A 17,293-nucleotide genomic window follows, 5' to 3' on the forward strand; every position below is an offset into this window, starting at 1 on the left:
GGACTCTGAGATCATGACCTGAGCTGAAGGCAGCGGCTTAACCCACTGAGCCACCCAGGTGCTCCCCAGACCAGAATTATTATTATTATTTTTATTTTTTTTAAAAAGATTTTATTTATTTATTTGACAGAGAATGATCACAAGCAGGCAGAGAGAGAGGAGGAAGCAGGCTCCCTGCTGAGCAGAGAGCCCGATGCGGGACTCGATCCCAGGACTCTGAGATCATGACCTGAGCTGAAGGCAGCGGCTTAACCCACTGAGCCACCCAGGCGCCACCAGGCCAGAATTATTTTGAATGTTTTTTTTTTTTTTCTTTTTTTCTCTTAAGACTATTTTTCAGACTGTATCCCAGGGAGCTCCATAAGGTCATGGGACGCATGCACTCATCTTTGCTCAGGATTTCACAATGTGGAGCAGGAACACTAGTGTCTGGGTATCAGGTCCCTGTATATTACAGTGGGTACATTAAAGACAGTATTTAATTCACTGTGTGTGTACTTTAGGGCACATTCTTTGTATACCATGTACCCACAGGGGCAGAGAAAATTTTTGTAGAACACTGAATAAAATAGAACAACAAAGAATGTATGTGGTTGATTTATCCCAATATCAGTGATGACGCTAAGCCACAAAAATGAAACTTCAGAACACACAAGTATCTTTTATAGACTTAGAATATGGTTGTCTTTTGCTGAGAAAGTTGTCACTTTCTTTTGTTTTTCTTTAAAGATTTTATTTATTTATTTGACAAGAGAGATCACAAGTAGGCAGAGAGGCAGGCAGAGAGAGAGGAGGAAGTAGGCTCCCTGCTGAGCAGAGAGCCCGATGTGTGGCTTGATCCAAGGACCCTGCAATCATGATCTGAGCTGAAAGCAGAGACTTAACCCACTGAGCCACCCAGGTGCCCTGAAAGTTGTCACCTTCAAAGTACTTCCTTACTTGTTTTTAATACTGAAGGAAATGAGGTACATGTTGAAGCCCAAAATTGTTTTACTGAAAACACAATTTATTAGAGAAGTTTTCTTTGACTGCTCTATGATATGCTGATTCATATCATGTTTTTCTTGCAAGACCATACTCCCTACCAATAGACTTCTCGCTAGCATTCCTTTGAAGTGTCATTGTTCTTAGCAAAAATAATTATTTTGGCGTCCTTGTTACAGGACATTTTGTAACAGGAAAGCATGTATAAATATACTCCAAAGAGAGATTTAGTAACAGGGCTTCCAATTCACTGAGAAATTTCTGAGAAGTCTGTGCCAGGCCCTTACAGCTTGTAGAGGTGAGTGTGACCCAGCTTCTGTCCTTGAGGATTTTTGTGAACCCAGTTGGGAAATAAGATTAAACAGTTAGATTAGAAATAGGGCCGGAGAGACCCCACCAAGTACAGCAACATTCCCGACGATGGAGAGGTACGCGGCTGGCCAGAAGCATTTGAAAAGGCTTTGTGAAAAAAGTGGTTCATCTTATTGTCACCGTTCTGAGACACCATTTGTGCCACCATGGGATTTGCAGAAGCAGCTCAGTGCCTCAGTGTGGAGGTGCCATCTGGTTGTTCTCTGTCGTTTCTCTGAAAGAAGCTTGGGGATCCAAAAGCAAAGACTGCCAGGATTTTATTAGTGCTTTGTTTTGCATATGTGGGTATGGTTTCTGTTAATTAAACATCTGAATTTTGAACGAAGAGAGATGTTTTCATCTGTTGAGTGTGGAAATGGATAAGATTGGGCTTTTGATTACCAGGTGTAAATCTGCTTTAATCATTATTAATTTTCACAACTGCTTTGCATGTTGTGTGCACTCAAGGTCCATTTTCTAGAGGTTTCCTTCAATTCTTACATATGCTACCTGTCTTCTGTAAAATGTGTTCTCTTCTTCTGAAAGATTTCCGGCTTTTATGTTTTCTTGGGCCTTTGTCTTCCTGTCCCCATGGCATCTTGCACCTTCCACTCTATTAGATGTAATTTATTAAATTATTGTTGGGTAGGATTCATATCGATCTCACAAGGCATAGTTGTGTGGGATTATTTAAAATCTTTGTTATTTCTGATTATATCTCAAGAAGCTTTAATAGCGGGGCGCTTGGGTGGCTCAGTGGGTTAAGCCTCTGCCTTCAGCTCAGGTCATGATCTCAGGGTCCTGGGATCGAGCCCCGCATCAGGCTCTCTGCTCAGCAGGGGGCCTGCTTCCCCCCCACCCCCCGCCCCGCCTGCCTCTCTGCCTACTTGTAATCTCTCTCTCTGTGTCTAATCAATAAATGAAATCTTAAAAAAAAAAAAAAAGCTTTAATAGAAATCTGATTAGGATTCCTGCTTACCTTCTTGAAAATAGAGGTATCTGTGTTTCAGGTTCAGGCCCTGGCACATTTCTTGCTTATTGGCCTCACCAGATCCCCACCTGAGACCCAAATTACAGAAGGAAGGATGGGCAGGTAGGTCTTGTCTAGGACTCACTAAAGCAGTACTCTAAAAGAAATTCAGACCTGGGGCGCCTGGGTGGCGTAGTCGGTAAGCGTCTGTCTTTGGCTCAGGTCATGATCCCGAGTCCTGAGATTGAGTCCCACATCGGGCTTCCTGCTCAGTGGAGAGTTTGCTTCTCACTCTGACCCTCACCCTGCTTGGGTTCTAGCTTTCTCTCTTCAAATAAATAAATAAACAAATAAATAAAATCTTAAAACAATAAAAAAAAATTCAGACCTTTAAAAATCTACAACGTACGCTGACCCCATATTTATGATTTACATACTATAAATCAACCCATATATTTGGCCACTTCTAATACTCTCGCATCTTGCGGAGGCCACATAATGAGAAGGCTAGCTACAGCTGGTAAGCAGTGGCCGCCTCATTCATTGGAACTTGTCTGCGGTCAAGTGTCTCTCACATGAGAGAAGTCTTTTTTCCATTCTGGTTTCCACTGCTCTGCCCACCCCTTCCTGAGGAATTTTCCAGATCCAGGCCCTTTGACCTTCCCTGGCCTATCCTGTTTCTGCCAAAATGTGTAACTTGCTATTCCTCAAATGCATTCTTTCCTCTCCTCTTTCTTTCTGTTCATTAATACAGATTTCTTCCCATTTCTGCCCAGTGAAATCCTGCGCTTCCTTTACAATCTAGCTCTCATGCCGCTTTCTGCATGAGGTCTCTCATCCTTCCAGAAATCTCTGCCAGTGGCATAATGTTCTTTTAGTGCTTATCACATTTGGTATTCTGTGATTATTTGTATGGATTTTATTACCCTTGAGGAGAGACAGTATATTCATTTCATTTATTTTTTATATTCCCCATAGCATGTAGCAGTATCATGTACATGGTAAGCATTCAGTAAAGATTTTTGGATTTAATGAAATTTGTGATGTCCCAAATGCACCAACATACAGAAGGGGGCCTTGGCCAGGAGACCAGGTGAGTGTACAATCTGTGTCAGCCTCATCCTTAGGAAGACTGTCAATTGTCATAAACCCTTTTATTCTCATTCCTTTCCTCTTGTAATATAAGAAAACACCTATTCGATTATTTAGAAGTGTATTTTTCCTCACTGTTCTTTTTCGTAGCTTTTCCCATATAACTTGGAGGTATGCTTAATCTGAGCTAAGGTACTTGCCTTCTTTTGGTCTGTTGCTAGCGATAGGTGGCTAACACTAAAAAGGTGGTAAAATCTGTGATTTGAAGTAGGTAAAGACATTTTCAGGAAGTATCCAAGGAATAGGGTGTAGGGTGTTGTACAAAACTTCAACTTTTTTTTTATTTTTTATTTTTTTTGGTATTCCTGGCAGCGCTGGAATGGGAAGAGGGCAGAACTGTAAAGAGGTCAGATGATTGCTTAACATCACTTCTTAGGTTGCGCCAGAAATTGACTAGCAAAATAAGCTCTAGCAAAACTTTCTTTAGCAATGGTCTGAGGGAATTGTAAAATTAATTGCATAGGAAAGGGGCTCCTGAAGTAAAGGTTCTATTTTAATTTAATTACTATAAAAATGCCTTGGGTTATTAACGATTATACTATCTGTTCATGCATGGGAAACAGAGGTGGAGGGAAACACAGGGAGAGAGAACGAGAAGCTCTCAGAAACAAACCTGTAGGTCAGGGAGCCTGAGCCCTTTTGGAGTTATGCCACCCAATGACCCCACATGTGAGCGGCTGCTCACCCCGCCCCAGCCTTCTAGCCAACTATGGCTCTAACCAGCACGGCTGCTGTACTGGAAACAGGGTCAATGTGTATGTTAGTGTCGGGCTGTGGCAGGGGTAGGGAGTGCAGACAATAATTTGGATACAGCACTGGAGATTTTAGAACCTCTGTGAGTTCAAAAATGGAGGAAGGATGAGCTTTTGAAAGGGAGTGTTAGAGCTGACCCATCTGAGACAAATTTTTAGCAATTTTGTTATAAGGCTGTGTATTTGTGTTACTTTTATTTTTCACTTTCACATTGTTTGAAATAATAAATATCTGTTTGTTTTTTTTTTAAAGATTTTATTTATTTGACAGAGAGAGATCACAAGTAGGCAGAGAGGCAGGCAGAGAGAGAGGGAGAAGCAGGCTCTCCGCTGAGCAGAGAGCCAGATGCGGGGCTCGATCCCAGGACCCTGAGATCATTATCTGAGCCGAAGGCAGAGGCTCAACCCACTGGGCCACCCCAACGCCCCAGTAAAAATCTATTTAGATAGCAAATATTCTCCTTATTTTTATTGAGGTATAATTGACATACAATATTATAGTAGTTTCAGGCTTACTACATGGTAGGATATTTGTATGTATCATGAAATGATCACCACAGTAAGTCTAGTTGAATATCCAGCACTGTATAGCGTTATAGGTTTTTTTCCTTGTAATTGGTATTTTCAAGATTTGCTCTCTTGGCAGCTTTCAAATAGACAATACAGTATTACTAGCTATGGTCACCTTGCTGTACATCACATAACTTATTTATTTCATAACTGAAAGTTTGTACCTTTTGATCACCTTCATCCATTTTGCTCACCTCCCTACCCTCATTGCTGGCAACCATGCATGTATTCTATTTAAAAAATATAGATTTCTTTGAAACAGAAAGGGGTCATTTCTTGGGTTAACTTATAAGATTTTGGCCTAATAGGTAAACATATGTGTCATTGCTTCTGAGTTTTTCTTTGCTGGGGATTCAGTCCTCCCCTTTGCTCATTGGCAGAATCCTACTTATGCTTTAGGGCCCAGTTCCCCAGCTCAGATGCCACTTGCTCCCAGACCTATCGTCTTTCCTGCATGAGAAGTGATTGTCCCTCCATCTAGATTCTCATTTAGTCTTTCCCACTGTTTCATGACAATTTGTTTTTCTGATTTTGATTTCCCAAAAGACTGTGAAGATAAATATTGTGGTTATCTTCAACATTATATCTTGGACTCAGTATTGACAGTGACAAAAATCGAGCACTCAAACATTGAATTATTATTATTATTTTTGATTGGGTCTTTAAAATTTAGAAATCAGATTAAGTTCAAATGAATCCTACTCAATTATTTTTAGATTAGTCCTCACCAGGTCTAGCATTTTATGATTCCAGAAGGAATAAGTAATTTTTACTATCTTTAACAATAATGATGATGATAATAACAATAATAAAAATACAGTAGTCAATATATCAAGGCAATTTATTATATCCCATATACATCCCATCTACATGGGATGGTGATTAATACATATGCCCATTTTATTTTGGTATCTGCCCTGTGGTGTCAGTGTCATTATCATATTGACGGCTGTAGAAGAGATTATGTAACTTAATCAAGGTCACATAACTAGTAATTGGCAAGATTTAAACCTAGATCTGATTTCTGAGTTTATCTGTCAATCTGAGTTGGAACTAAAAGGTGAACAAACCAGGCACCCTTCTGTGGTATTTATTTATAAGTCCTAGTAACACATGAATCATTGGAATAAAAATAAATACCACCAGTTAAAATATGTTTCCATATGTTAATTCTTACCTTTCTGGGGGGAAAAAAAAAGCCACAGTTGTGCCCCAGAGGAAACCTTAGCTTTCATTGGATTCTTTTTGTCTTCTGACTCCTCTATGCTTAACTATTACTCCTTTACACTTACTGGTCTCGATGATTTTAAAGTCTTGTCCTCAAAGCTAGGCCTTGGTCAAATCTTTCTCCGTTCCCTAAGCTAGAAGCAGCATCTGTTCTGAAACCATACAGGGTTTTTGTTTTTATAGCTCTTGACTTCTCTCTAGTGTCTTCGTTCTAACAAGGTGATAAAATGGCATTCAGTTTGAGCTGAGGTCCTATGTGCCCATTACTCTCATGGTCCAAAGTTGCACCTAAGCAGGACTTGCTAAGGGTGGGTTGTGGATCACAGGTTTGGGAATCCCAGCTCAGCACCCGCCTTCAGCCTGTAGATGAGGCTGGCTGGGTGGTAGGAGAATTGGAAATTAGAGGGAGATGATGTGGCTAGTGTGTTGTGAGCCCCATCTCAGCAGCTGGGTGGCAAGGAGAGCCTGATAAGTGTGTCCTGGAGCTTGGGGGGAGTAGAGGGGACCATGCATCAGTCATGCCAGAGAAATCTAAAGGGGAAGAAGCTGTATGATGCAGCCAGTGGCAGACAATAGATGGGAAGTAACTCTTTCCCCCGCTGACGGTGGGCCAGAGGAATCTGTAGGTGACCAGTGAGAGAAGGTGCATTCAAGCTGGTCAGAGATGGGGCAGGGCACCCACCTGTGGGTGGAGCAGGCAGCTTTGAGTGTGTGCACAGCAAACCAGAGCAGATTCTTGCTGGGCATTAGAACTTGCTCTCCCTTTACCTTCCCAGTGGGGTTAGAAGCAACTGCTCATCAGCCAGTAGGTGGCTGGGGAAATCTGCTGGCCACGATGCTCTACTTTTACATGAAGTCCAGAGTTTGGTTTTTACACGAACTGGGTATTTAATGACAGAACTGAGACTGCTCTAGGGACTTTTTATTATGCAACACGTGGTACCCAACTGGGGGGGTCCACCTTAGATTTAATCCAGGGCCCAAGGAAGATTTAGCCTGGCAGAAAGGATTTATAGGAGTGCTTGAGAAGAGGAAAAAAGTTGCTTTATGGTTTTGCATATTGCTTTTTCAGTGCCCTGGTTCTTATGTTTTCTCTCCCTCTTCTTTTGAGCTCCTCGTGTGTGGGAGCTTGGCAAGTTGAGAGAACTGATTCCTTAGTCATCTCTGGGAATTATACAGAGCCAAACATCCATTTGTTTGACATCTAGATATTGAATAAATAGTTCCTTATGAGATTAAGCAAAATGTGATTTTTTTAAGCAAAGAAAAAGAAAAAAAAGAAAGGGGGCGCTTAGGTGGCTTAGTCATTAAGTGTCTGTCTTTGGCTCAGGTCATGATCCCAGCCTCCTGGGATGGAGCCCCGCACTGGGCTCCCTGCTTGGCGGGAAGCCTGCTTCTCCCTCTCCCACTCCCCCTGCTTCTGTTCCCTCTCTGTATGTATGTCTCTCTCTCTGTCAAATAAATAAATAAATAAATAAATAAATAAATAAATAAAGTCTTAAAAAAAAAAAGCCCCCCCCCCAAAAGGACAGTGATTACTTTTTTTAAAAGAAACTTTTAATTTTAGCTTTGGATTCATAGAAAAGTGACAGAGATAATACAGAGACTTCCTACATACTTCATGCCCAGCTTCCTCTGTTGTTAAACTTTTACTTTGGCATGGTGTATTTGTCACTGCTAATGAACTGGGGGTTACTTTTTAATCTGTACAAAGCCTACTTCCTTTTTCTTTCTTTCTTTTTTTTTTTTTAAAGACCTTATTTATTTATTTGAGAGAGAGAGAGTGAGAAAGAGCATAAGAGGGGAGAAGTTCAGAGGGAGAAGCAGACTCCCTGTGGACCTGGGAGCCTGATGTGGGTCTCAGTCCCGGGACTCTGGGATCATGACCTGAGCTGAAGGCAGATACTTAACTTACTGAGCCACCCAGGCACCCCACACATGTAATTTTTGATTCCCCCAAATATTAGCTACTAACAGCCTACTGTTGACCAGAAACCTTACCAATAACATAAAAAGTCGATGAACACAAATTTTGTATATGTATCATATACCATATTCCAACAGTAAAGTAAGCTCGAGAAAAGAAAATGCTATTAAGAAAACCCTGCGGAAGAGAAAACATGTTTGCAATACTGTCCTGTAAAAAAAAATCTATGTATAAGTGAACCCACACAGTTCAGAGCTGTGTTGTTCAAGGGTCAGTTGTACTCTCAGGTGGTATGCCTATGCAAAATGGCTTGATGAGCTTGTTTTTGCAGACAGTTGAATCACCTGTGATAGAAATGTCATCTATTGAATACTTTTTTTAAATGTCAGAGATTCTTAGCAGTTCGTAGTTACTGGGACTCTACATCACACCTGCCTCCTGTGCTGGTGACTGGATGTCTTATGTCACTCCAACCTAGGTATGTCTGCAACCAGCTCATCTTTTAGGGGCATCTGGGTGGTTAAGCACCTGATGACTCTTGATTGTGGATCAGGTCATGATCTCAGGGTCTTGAGATCAAGCTCTGCATTGGGCTCCACACTCACCATGGAGTGTACTCGTCCTTCTTCCTCTGCTCCTCCCCCGACCTTCCAAAATACATCAACAAATAAAATCTTTAAAACCATTCATTTATTTATTTATTTATTTATTTATTTATTTATTTATCAGAGAGAGAGAGGGGAAGAGAGCAAGCACAGGCAGACAGAGAGGCAGACAGAGGCAGAGGGAGAAGCAGGCTCCCTGCTGAGCAAGAAGCCCGATGTGGGACTCGATCCCAGGATGCTGGGATCATGACCTGAGCCGAAGGCAGCTGCTTAACCAACTGAGCCACCCAGGCGTCCCAACCATTCATCTTTTTAAAAAAAAGATTTTATTTATTTATTTGAGAGAGAGAGAAAGAGAGAGTGAGTACAAGGAGGGGGAGCAGCAGGCAGAGGGAAAGGGAGAAGCAGCTCCCCGCTAAGCAAGGAGTCTAATTCAGGACTCGATCCCAGGACCCTGGGGTCATGACCTGAGTCAAAGGCAGATGCTTAACCGACTGAGCCATCCAGGTGCCCAAACCAGTTTATCTTTTAGAATCATGATTATTTCTCCTGACATCCCCATTTCAAATTATGGTAATAAATCAATGACCTATCTCAAGTTTCCTACTTTACCTTTGATTTTTCTTTCTTTCGACCCCTGTAGTCATAACAGTCTTGGCATTGTTGACTTTGAATGGCCTCTGTATGCATGTCTTCCTTTCCACCTCCGGGTTGTTACCTCAAAGCTGGATCACCTCATATCTGGTTATTGACTATTGACGTGGCATCCTAACTGGTCTAACTTCTATTTTCTCTTCCCCACCACACACACACACACACACACACACACACACAGCGCAATTCTACACTCACACAGACCACACCACACTCACATACCAATGACCTCTTCATATTCTGGGTGTGTGTGTAAACACAGACAGACAGACACACACACACACACACACAGTTTAGTTGATCTAGCTCATGGTCAGATTAATGATCCTAAGGTACTTCCATCAATTCAGCATACTAAAATACTTTCAAAGGGTAGTTCCTTGCGCTTATAGAGTGTGGTCTGAATTTCTCAGTGTGACTTTGTAAGCAATTCACTTTTTAGTTCGCTGTATTGAGAACTCTTCTGTGATGCCTCTAGATTTCTGTATGTAGGAAGAGATTTATGTGCCATTTACTGAGATTTTCTATGGAGTCTTTCTGCTAGTCTTTGTTTCATAAAGTCAGATATTTTTATGGCATTACCCAGAACTCAGTTGGGATTGTCCATTGGCTTAGGGCTAGAATCCTTCCTCTCTCACATAAAATACCAAGTATATCCCCTGGCAAGCTAACCGATTCATCCTTAGACTTCTGAAAATTTATAGGATTAAATAAACTTATCGTTGCCATTAGAGGCAGTGCATTTTGAACCCCAGGGGTCTTAATGATACCACAAGCATCCTGTAGTTACTTGGCTCAATAAGTAGGGTGGTTATTGTGGCTTTATACAATTTCACTATTGTTCCTTTGAACCGCTAGCCAAATGGTCCCAGCTCTGAAGCATTTTGGAAAACATCCTTTCCCCCATATGTTCGTGGGTTTGTGAGGCCTCTCCATGGGGCAGAAGCCTTGATAGTATATTATCACATATTGAGATATAATTATATCAACTGTAATATTGGTACTATTAATTGGGTTTTACTTAAGGACGCCTATTTCATACTGAGTAGTAACTAGTTCCATTTCGTTAAGTTATACTCTAAGTGTGGAAAGAATGGTATTGTGTATTTCACTTCATTCTGATGATCTGCATTAGAATTCAAGTTGTCATATTTGCCATATGCTTGCCTTTCAGGCTCAGTAAAGCAAAGGAACAGTTGTGGAGTACAGAATTTATATCATTTGTTGTAAAATATGTGGCATGGTGTTAGGGTACTTCTGGCTTCTTTATCTCATAGCTTGATATAGCATTTCCCACTTGGATTCATGGTCTGGTGTGAAGTGTTTGGCACTTGAGATTGGTTAAAATATTTTATATTGATGCTTAGAATGTAGGGAATGTAGGTTGTGCATTTCCTCTTTCATTCTTCCTTTTTTTTTTCTCCTTCAGTATTTCTTTTTTTCTTTTTTCTTTTTTTTAAGATTTTATTTATTTATTTGACAGAGAGAGAGAGATCACAAGTAGGCAGAGAGGCAGGCAGAGGGGGAGGGGAAAGGAGGCTCCCCGCTGAGCAGAGAGCCCAATGTGGGGCTGGATCCCAGGACCCTGACATCATACCTGAACTGAAGGCAGAGGCTTAACCCACTGAACCACTTAGGCGCCCCTCCTTCAGTATTTCTAAGGTAGTTATTTTCCCTTTGGATTTCTGTGTGATGTCTCTGAAAAACAAACCAAATAGCATGTTTTAAATTTTTGGTAACTAAATATAACTCTGCATACCACGTGGTGGTGTTTGCCTGTGCCGTGGGCCATCACCCATCTTCTTAGGCAAATAGCATGAGTGTGGAGTTTATTTTTAGTTTTGACCTCTAATCTTCATTGGCACTTAGTTTATTTGGGGCATAGTTCACTAGGGTTATGGGTTGCAGTATTTAAGGGTCAGCTGAGGAGAAGGAGACAAAAGACACATTGTTCTTTGATGTGTATAATACTGAGATGTGTCCACACCTGAGCTACTTACGCATCATGGTGTACGTGGTTTAGGTAGACCACAGTGGAAGACAGACCGAAAGCTTAGGAACTTTTAGTCTAAAAGGGGGAGAGAGACATCATTTGGAAAAGCTTTAACATGTATTAAATATTACTCATTGGAGCTACCATTTACTGAGTGATTGTTATGAGTGTGCACTGTGTTAAGAGCATTAGATATATTAGGGGCGCCTGGGTGGCTCAGTGGGTTAGAGCCTCTGCCTTTGGCTCAGGTCATGATCCTGGGGTCCTGGGATGGAGCCCTGCATCGGGCTCTCTGCTCAGCAGGGAGCCTGCTTCCCCCCTGTCTCTGCCTGTGTCTCCCTACTTGTGATCTCTGTCAGATAAATAAATAAAATCTTAAAAAAAAAAAAAGCATTATATGTATTAGCTTATTTAAACCTCCCAACAGTACTCTGACAGGGTTGGCATTTCCTTTGTACAAAGTAAGCAACTGGGTTTTAGGTCTCTGGCCAATCAGTATAGAATAAACGAGCATGGATTTGGTGAACAAATTAAAAAATCCTGGGGCTGAGTAAATTCTTTCTAGCTTCTGTGAAGCAGATCAGAATGTTTAAAAGTTTTCCATTGGATTAATTTCCTCCAGAGGCGATACAGCAAGACAAGTATAAATCGACCCTAGTATTTAACATCCTAAGATTAGAAGGAACTTTTATAGCTATATAGAAAGGGGTTTGCAAAATTTATTAATTGAGGTTACATAAATATCTAAAGAGAAGGGGGCGCCTGGGTGGCTCAGTGGGTTAGGCCGCTGCCTTCGGCTCAGGTCATGATCTCAGGGTCCTGGGACCGAGTCCCACATCGGGCTCTCTGCTCAGCAGGGGGCCTGCTTCCCTTCCTCTCTATCTCCCTGCCTCTGTCTACTTGTGATCTCTGTCTGTCAAATAAATAAATAAAATATTAAAAAAAAAATATCTAAAGAGAAGCTGAGATGGCAGAGAACGTTCGTGATTTCTTTGAAGGTCTTTGCAGGGAGCTGCTTGTTTTCAAATCGTCTGTAGGATTCTCTTCATTTTACTATAAAACTTCACCGAAGATGACTTTGAGTCAAACTGTATACTTCAAACTGGAGTGAACTAAACCAACTTGTGAAAATTCAAGAGAGGTCCAGATACTTTAAATTATCTCTCGACCACAATATTTGAAGCAGGGGGGATCCTTAATGAGTATTTTTAAATAAATCCACATTGGAAAAGAAATAAAATTTGCTAAAACTGCTAAATTGGATAACACTGTAATTGTGAACTCAGCCTTTATGTTCTAGCCTTAAATTGAGGCAGTTGATGAACTTCCCAGACAGAAGTGAAGACACACTGTTTAAAAATGAATAAAAAATTTAAAATTAGAAAAAAAAATTGTACATGGTCATTACAGAAATAATTAAAAACAAATTGAGCAACGAGAAAAAAATGTCCATAGCTAGTCATCACTGTAATATGAACAATGGTAAGATTCTGCTTGTACATTCCTAGCCTTATAAAAATACACATATGTGTATAATTATATACACGCACATTTATATATTCAAAGTATTTTCGCAGGAAGTTTTCTTGAGGGTAAGACTGATAACTGATCATCTATAGCTCTTTCTTAAAAACTGACATTTTATATATATTTGTGTGTGTGTGTGTGTGTGTGTGTGTGTGTGTGTTGATTTTGCCCACGGTGAAATGATTAAGACCTAGAATTTCCATCTGGCAATAAACAGGCTTTCTCGCTCTCTTCTTGCTTTCTCTCTCTCTCAAATAAATAAATAAAATCTTTTTTAAAAAAGTGAATCTTAGATCTAAATGTAAGAATTAAAACTATAAAATCCTTAGAAGAAGACATTGCAGCAAATCTTTATGGCTTTGCCAAAGGGTTTTAGGTAATACCCCCAAAATACAAAGGTCAAACGGGAAGGCTGATTAAGTTGAACTTCATAAAAATTAGAAAACCCTGTGTACTTTTACCATCAAGAAAGTGAAATAACAACTCACAAACGTAGAGAAAATGTTTGTAAATAATATATTTAAAGATTTTATTTATTTATTTTTTTAAAGTGATCTCTACAACCATTGTGGGGCTCGAACTCACAAGCCTGAAATCAAGAGTCACACACTCCAGTGACTGAGCCAGCCAGGCACCCATGTACATCATATATTTAAAGAGTATATAAAGAATTCTTATAACTCATTAATAAAGAGAGATCATCCAATTAAAAAAATGCACAAAGTATCTGAGAGACATTTTTCCCAAAAAAGATATGCGGATGGCGAATAAGCACTTTAGAAATGCTCACCATCATTTGCCATTAGAGAAATGCAAATCAGAACCATGAGATATTTTCTGACACCTACCAGAGAAGAGCTATAATAAAAAAGGCATTGATAACACTGGGGAGGGTATGTGCTATGGTGAGTGCTGTGAAGTGTGTAAACTTGGCGATTCACAGACCTGTACTCCTGGGGCTAATAATACATTATATGTTAATAAAAAAAAAAAAAAAATTTTAAAAAAGACAATGACCAGTGCGGATAAAGAAGTGGACTAATTGGAACCCTCATACACTGTTAGTGGGAGTGTAAAATGGTGCAGCCACTATGGAAAACAGTTGGGAATTCCTCAAAAGGTTAAACATGGAGTTATTTTATGGCTCAGCAGTTCCATTCCTAGGTATCTACCCGAGAGAAATGAAAGCATACTGCACACAAAACTTGCACATGAATATCATAGCAGCATTATTCGTCATAGCCAAAACGGTAGAAACAACCCAAATGTCCATCAATGATGAACAGTTAAAAAAGTGGTATATTCATGCAATGGAAACTTATTTGGCAAAAAAAAAAAAAAAAAAAAAAAGCATGTAGTTCATGAATTACTAGTACATACTACAACATAGATAAGCCTCAAAAAGTGCAACATGGGGGCACCTGGGTGGCTCAGTGGGTTAAAGCCTCTGCCTTCGGCTCAGGTCATGATCCCAGGATCCTGGGATCGAGCCCCGCATCGGGCTCTCTGCTCAGCAGGGAGCCTGCTTCCCCTCCTCTCTCTGCCTGCCTCTCGGCCTACTTGTGATGTCTCTCTGTCAAATAAATAAATAACTAAAATCTTAAAAAAAAAAAAAGTGCAACATGAAAGAAGTCGGTCACAAAAGACCACATAGTGTAGAACACCATTTGTATAAACATGTTCAAAATAGTTGAAAGTACATCGAGAGAAAGTAGATTAGTGGTTCATAGGACTGGAGGAGATGGGGGAAAGGTTGAGGCATGGAGGTGTGACTGGAAATAGGTACCAGGTTTTTTTGGGGGATGTAGGAATTGTTCCCAAATTGAGTAGTGGTGATGGCTGCACAACTTCAGAAATATACTAAGAACTAGTGAATTGTACACCTTTAAAAAAGGTTAGTTTATGTCAGTTATATATCATCATAAAGCTGTTAAAAAATGCACTAGCTTATTTTCCAAGATTTTCTGCCGGGTTCCCTATTTCTCTTTTATCTGACCTCTTTTCTTCTCCCACCTATGGCTCAAATTTGATTCCATGTACAGCAGTTTCTTATCAGGTTGGGTTCCTATCTTGAAAGTGAGCCCTGGGGGAACAGTTTCCCTTAGACCTTGCAGTGGGCCCCTCTCACTTACCTGCTTTTGGAGTAGACGGAAAACTGCCTGTGTCCCTGCTTTTCTCGGAGTGGGCAGCCAGGCTTCAGTGAGTACCTGCTGGCCACTCTGATCTTCACGCTCCTTACTTACCCATTGCTTCCCCTTTCTTTCCCCAGTGATTCAGAGATCATGCAAATCTTTTTTCTTTTTCTTTTTTTCCCCCCTTTTTAAAAGATTTGTTTATTTATTTAAGAGAGAGTGAGAGAGAGAGAACAAGCAGGAGGAACAGCAGAGGGAGAAGGGGAAGCAGGCTCCCCGCTGAGCAGGGAGCCCAATGCGGGACTCGATTCCAGGACCCTGAGATCCTGACCTGAGCTGATGACAGGCACTTAAATGACTGAGCCACCCAGGCACCCAGAGATCATGCAAGTCTTGTAGCTCTATGTGATCTTTACCTAACCTGCTGCATTTTGGGATTCAAGAGGATACTTTCTCACCTTATTTTGTTGTGGATGTGGGCCACGAGTTTTGGTTTTGTAATCTGTTGTTCTGTTTTCATGGAAAGATTTAGGAAGATTTCAAAAACTGCTTCCATTGCTGCTGCCATTTTTGTAGAATCCAGAAGCCGAGTCTTTCAGACAATTTGAGGAAGAGATTTAGAAGGTATTAGTCTGGCCAAACAAAGGCTATCCTCTTGGAGATGTTAATATCTTTGAAGGAAGAGCCCAGGGCTTATTAATCTCACTAAATCCCGCATCCAGCACAGGCGCTGGCATCAGATAACACCCAGATGAACTTTGGTTGAATAAACAGAAGTGCAGAGAGACGAAGGAGAATGAATTGGAATAGAGCTAGGACCCACCTATGAGCGTCGACGTCTAGGCGACATGGATGGGTAGTCTCCCCTCTTTGCATGTGTAAATCAGAAGTACTTCTGAAGCTTTGGTCACCTATTCAGTTGTCTTATCTGCCTTAGTTTATCAAGAACTTGTGAAATGTGAAATGATTCATAACTATCATGTCAGGTTCCCTTAGGACATTGATGAAGTAGGTGTCTTGGATTCTGCACGTACTTGAGTGTGTGTCAGACCTGTTATTGACCCATAGACGCTGGGCGTATGTCCCACAAGTACATGGCCTCTGATTCTTTTTTTCCAACCCTAAACTACCCTAGACCCTCCTTATGAACAGGCATATCCTGTGTATGAGATAATATCTTGTCATGCAGGACCTTCCAGTCTGATATGGAGAAAACTGCCTGCTCTTTCCTGAGCTTTTTTGTTTCTCTAATACATCACTTTTATTTATTCCACTCTTCTAGGAACCATCAAAAGTTAATAAATAGAACTATATATCTTACAAAAATGAATTCTCTCAAGGCCCTGTATTCTGAAATTGCTTGAGTTGCCTTGGGCTAGCCACTGCCATGGACTCAATCCTTCCTGAGCTGCTTATCCTCATCAAGATGGACCCTCTAGTGTTTAATTTCCTTGGTACTCTGTTTTGCTACATTCAGTTCCATGAAATTGTGCTGAGACAGAAAGGAAAGACAAAGGCATAAAATACGCTATCAGCATATTCATTTGTGTTTGAACAAAGGCCTGGGGTGCTTGGAATCCAAGAAGTTAAGTTGGGTAGAAATTTGAATTCCCTTGCCAGTTTTTAAATCCAGGGATTGCCCAGTCATCTTGGAAATAAGTAAGGTTTGTGAATAAAATTATAAGGAACACAGTATTCACTCTCTGAGCCTCTGTGGAAATGATTAGTGTTATGTTTCTGGGTTGGACTCTTAGATGGGTTTCTTAACAGATTCTCCTGAAAATTATTTATCCAGTCAGCTTGTTAAAAAGCAAAGGAACACGTAGGCATATTGCCCTCATGCTTGGATGCTTTTAGACACGCAGCTGTTTGAAAGGCCTGAGTGAACTAATTCAGTTAAGCCTGAGAAATCTGAACACTGACCCTGAGGTTAGGCTTGTCACGAATACCCTGCTTAAGATGATGGGGAGAGAGAGATGTGCAAGGAATATAGACAGCTACATTTAATTTCAGCTTAAAAAAGGAACAACACAAATATGGCATTTAAGTTTTTAAAAGGTGAATGAAGAATTGTAGTCCTGGTACATCATGCTTGAAGTTTATCTTAACTTCATGTTTTGGTTCACTCTTTGGAACCGTGCCTTCTTTTGTATATAGTGCTTGATTTCACTCTTGAATGGATGAATTTTTGGCTTCATGCTTTTCTATAATCTAAAACTCTTATTTATACTTTACAACTCTTTTTTATAATAAAAGATGCTTATGGTAAAGTTTCTATACTGTACTAGTATAAAAAGTAAAAACAAAACAACCAAAAAACAACTTCCCTTTTAATTCTCCTACCCCTCAGGAAATTATAGACCAATGCATACTTTCTAGACTTAAAAAAAAATATATATATATGTTTTACTGGAGATGTATATGTGTATCTTTTTTTGTTTGTTTTTTG

The 17,293-nt window shown here is 40.4% G+C and overlaps 1 protein-coding gene and 1 long non-coding RNA gene across 3 annotated transcripts in view; both read left to right on the forward strand.

Annotated features, from left to right (window-relative positions):
* TBC1D4 (TBC1 domain family member 4) overlaps positions 1–17,293 on the forward strand; it is a 192,061-nt gene that overhangs the window by 65,835 nt on the left and 108,933 nt on the right. The window lies entirely within an intron of this gene.
* Positions 4,572–7,279, forward strand: LOC116574380. The gene is made up of 2 exons (XR_004279250.1): positions 4,572–6,611; positions 6,650–7,279. It is a non-coding gene; the product is annotated as an uncharacterized LOC116574380 (long non-coding RNA).

This window comes from Mustela erminea, chromosome 15 (genome assembly GCF_009829155.1).
Source record: "Mustela erminea isolate mMusErm1 chromosome 15, mMusErm1.Pri, whole genome shotgun sequence".
NCBI lineage: Eukaryota > Metazoa > Chordata > Mammalia > Carnivora > Mustelidae > Mustela > Mustela erminea.